The sequence below is a fragment of the Carlito syrichta genome, unplaced genomic scaffold (assembly GCF_000164805.1).
Source record: "Carlito syrichta isolate Samal-C Ts95f unplaced genomic scaffold, Tarsius_syrichta-2.0.1 Scaffold307206, whole genome shotgun sequence".
Classification (NCBI taxonomy): Eukaryota; Metazoa; Chordata; class Mammalia; order Primates; family Tarsiidae; genus Carlito; species Carlito syrichta.
In genome coordinates, this window is record NW_007251302.1 from 280062 (window position 1) to 284051 (window position 3990).

The following is a 3990-nucleotide window of genomic DNA, read 5'->3' on the forward strand; positions in this document are numbered from 1 at the left end:
GACTGAGTGTTATGAAAATCCACTCATTATAGAAGTTTTGTACATCCTCAAGAAAAAAAAATCTTCCTCAAAGAGATTTGTGAGATTTTTGTGAATAACATTAAAAACAAAATAAAATTTTAGAAGAGTACAGGTTGTCTTGGTATGCAATTTGCGTGCATCTTTAAACTAAAAACTTACTTCTTGTTTTTATGAAATTCCACTTTTCTTGGGCATCCTAATTTACTTGAAAATCCTCCCCCCGCAAAGTGTACTCATCTCAGTAATTCATGCTGATTGATAGATTGATGAACAGGTAATAAACATGTGTAGTAATATAATGGTGAAATTTCAGTCACCCACATACATATAACCCACCCTTTAATAAGTATATTCAAATATATATTTTTAAAAATCACCATACGATGTAAAGGAACGTCCCTTCTTAATCATTGTTTCTATCTCCTTCAGGTAAGTCATTTTCTGCTGTCATAATAGCTGGGAATGAGAAAGAGAATGAATGGGCCTCTACCAGTTCTCCTCTATCCCTAGGAGAACTGGAAAAAACATGGTAGCTGTCAGACTGTTTGGGAAAAGCCTGCAGATAGTCGCTCAGTCTGTAAGAAAATCCCGGGTTCTGTGGTTGGGATAGGGTACAGTTGCTGTCAGGGGAGTTGGATGGAACAGTGGGGATCAGGTGTTTAATTCAGGGTATCTCTTTGTTCATGATACAGTGAAATAAAGTTCAGGAAGTGAGACAGGGCCTGGTCTGTCTTGTGTACCAGGATAATCCACATGCAGGGTTTTCAGTGTGGTATAGGCAGGTCTGAATCACTGTGCTTGCCCCCAGGGCACAGTAATACACACTATAATTACCTTATTTCAGATTTTTTAGTACAACTCTACAGCACCTTCCTGTGCTTTCAGAATCATGGTATTTCCCTTCATTGATTTCTGAATCCTTGGAGCTGAGGAAGTCACAGTACAGAAGGCACAGTGGGGTCTTCCCCTCCTGGAGGTAATACCGGTGGTAGAGAAGATATTTTTTTCAGGAATATCACAGGTGATTACAACAGATGATCCAGTTGCCCTGGTGTCTGGCATAATTTTCCCACCCAAGTTAGAGATATCTGACTGGCTGCAGTGGGCAAGACAATGAAAAATAATGAGTATTTACTTAGTATAGAACTCTTTACAAAACAAAAATCCTGTGAGCATCTGTCAATGCAGCATACTTACCAGGTGACAGGAAAGCTAGAAGTGGGCTAGACATCATGGGATTCTTTCCTCTGTTCTTAGAAATAGAACGATCAGGAGATGAGGAATAGAATAGCCTCTCTAATCTCATATCCCAATCAAAAAGAAAGTGATCTCTAGAATAGAAGGCAGTGAGCGAGTCATAACAGAGAAGTAACAGAGGATCTATTTTAGAAGACTCCCCAGCTCGCCTCCCAGAAGGGCTGATGCCTATAGGCTCTGCAGAGAAGTCCATCCTCTCCACTTCAACCCCTACCTGGAGTACACCTCTTCGCAATTGAGAGCTGATCCCCTTCAGAAAGTAAGCCTGGACTGCAGGACCACAGCAGAGGGAGGTCATAGGTCATAGATGGTGGGAAGCTGAACCTGGTTCCAGCCGGCCTGGGCCTTTGTGGAGTGAGCAGTCCTGCATTAGGTTGACTCCTCTGCACCTCAGACTTTCAATATTTTACCTTTGTTGCCATAGTCATGTCCTGTATTGAAGTTTCTTTATTATTGCCTTAAACCACCTGGCTTTTGATATACTGGGGTTCACTTTCAGGCAATTTCCTAACGTAATTATGGAAAAGCTTGAAACTGCTTTCTTTCAAGGAAATAAGATCAGGTACATCAGTCTGCGTTGAACCTTCCTAAAAGGCAAATGTGTGTATGTGTGTGCGCGTGTGCACGCGCATATGTGCGTGTGTGTGTGTGTGTGTGTGTGTTTGTGTTTGTGTTTGAGATCCAAGATCTGATTGTTAGGAGATTTCTCTTAATCCTCATGTAAAAAAGCCCCCTCAAGTAAGATTTTCAGATTTAATAAAAGAAAAAAAATGGTACCAGTGACATGGCATTCAATATTTGGAAGCATACTTAACACTAAAACTTGCTTGCTGTCTATATGAAATTCCAATTTATTTGGAAATGTTATATTTTGTTAGGCGACCCCACTCTCAGAGAGTATACTGATATCTTCAAAGCACCTCTATTGAGAGATGGATTAATAGCTCAGCAAACAAGTAGAGTAAAATGACGGAAAATTAAACTGATTCTTATACAGATTTTCACGCAATACTTTTTAATTTATTTATTTATTTATCGGGTTGGAGTCTCACTCTGCTGTCACGGCTGGAGTGCAGTGGCACATTCACCACCACTCCAGCATCGACCTGCTGGGTTCTGGAGATCCTTCCACCTCAGCCTTCCAAGTAGCTGTAACTACAGGTGCGCCCTACCACTCCCAGATAATTTTTTGATTTATTTTAGACAAGGACTTCCCAATTTTCCTGGGCTGGTCTCGAATCCACAGGTTCAGGCAATCTACTCACCTTGGCCTCCCGAAGTACTGGAAATACAGGCTGAGCCACCAAGCCCGGTCCACCCAATTGTTTAAATAAAAGCATTTGAATATATGTTTAAAACACTTAGAAGAATAAAACAATGTCTCTTTGATCACTGTTTTTGGCTGTCACAGGTGGGTCATTACCTACTGTTTGATAGCAGGGAATGCAAAAGGGAGGGTACTCCCACTGGTCTCCATCTTCGCCAGGCACCACATGTGCCTACATGAGGCCATCCCAGGAGCAGCTCTGAAAGCCATGTCCTCCAGATACTTATGCAGAATCCAATATCAGGATCCTTGGAGTCTGGAAAATCATTGTCAGGAAAGAAATTGCATGTTTTAAAAATGAGAAAGGTATGATTTGCCATCACACTGGGATGGAAGGAAAATTCATCCATCATGAAAGTAACAAAAGAAACAACTCCACCAGAATGTAAAAAGGACCAGAAAACTAAAAAATAAAAAGGGGGCATTACTGGCACTATATTGTACAGATTCATGGAGTACAATGGAAAATCCAAGAGATCTACATAAGTATTATCATATATTTTATTATGTGATAAGATTGTTCATTAAGATAGTGGGGAAATAATTGATTAGTTAACATATCCACTTCGGCAATCAGCTCAACATGTGGATAAAAAAGACTGATGAGTTCCTACCTTATCACTTACAAGTAGAGAATTAAATGTAAAATATCATAAAAGAGGACATCATAACGTTGGGAATTGCATAAAAATTTCATCAGAAAGCACCTCTAAGCTTAATTATCAAAAGTAAAGACTATAAGGAAAAATTGGTAGACTTTATTAAAAGTAATATTTAACATTCTAGTCAATAAAAGGTGCAAAAAAAACAAATAAGAGGAAGTATTATAAACACATTTGATAAAGATTAATGATGTATATTAATTCTTACAAGAATTAATTAATTCTTAATTAATTAATTAATACCCCGATAGAAGAATGGGCCAAAAGTGTGAAAAGCAATCTACAAATGGAGAATTATACATGGTTAATCATCTTGTAAGATAATGCTGGCACTCAATAAAGATAAAGAAATACAAACTGAATTAACAAATCTCATTTTTTGAACCACAGTGCTTGATTGGAAAGCCATATCCCATCAAGTCTATGTCCTTGAGGAAGTTATTTAACTTCTCTCTGCCTAGATGTCTCATCTTTTACATTTAATGATACTTTGCATGCTCAACAGGTTTCAGTCACAATCAAATAAGATAATACATGTAAAGTGTTTTGTACACTAACCACAAGAGAATGAATATCCATACATACAGTCATTGTTATTATTCTTAGTCAAGTAATGATTATAAAGATTCCAATTGCACCAATGATACAAACATTAAATAATAAATGAAAATAAAGCATTAAAAGATACAATATGGATTTTTTTTTTTTGAGTTGGAGTCTCTA